This window comes from Penaeus monodon, chromosome 30 (assembly GCF_015228065.2).
Source record: "Penaeus monodon isolate SGIC_2016 chromosome 30, NSTDA_Pmon_1, whole genome shotgun sequence".
NCBI lineage: Eukaryota > Metazoa > Arthropoda > Malacostraca > Decapoda > Penaeidae > Penaeus > Penaeus monodon.
The window spans coordinates 6,244,943-6,245,153 of NC_051415.1; the positions used below are offsets into that span (position 1 = coordinate 6,244,943).

The 211-nt window shown below is 46.0% G+C and overlaps 1 protein-coding gene across 1 annotated transcript in view; it reads right to left on the reverse strand.

Moving 5' to 3' along the window:
* LOC119592334 overlaps window positions 1–211 on the reverse strand; it is a gene marked incomplete in the record, with an annotated part of 163,568 nt that overhangs the window by 99,961 nt on the left and 63,396 nt on the right.

Sequence of the window (211 nt, forward strand, 5' to 3'; positions counted from 1 at the left end):
AAATCATATGCTATCAGATCCTGCGCACCATATCGACTGTGACGACTTCACAATAATTCTCCTGCCAATAATTCACGGTAGTGCGGTTCCCTTGTCTCTGATAATTAAATTCGTCACTTATGACACACGATTCCGAGGACATCTCTAGTCACGCTGAACCACGCTTAGAGATGAGGGCAGCCGCTCTCGTTTATTACGCTGGATTTGAGCC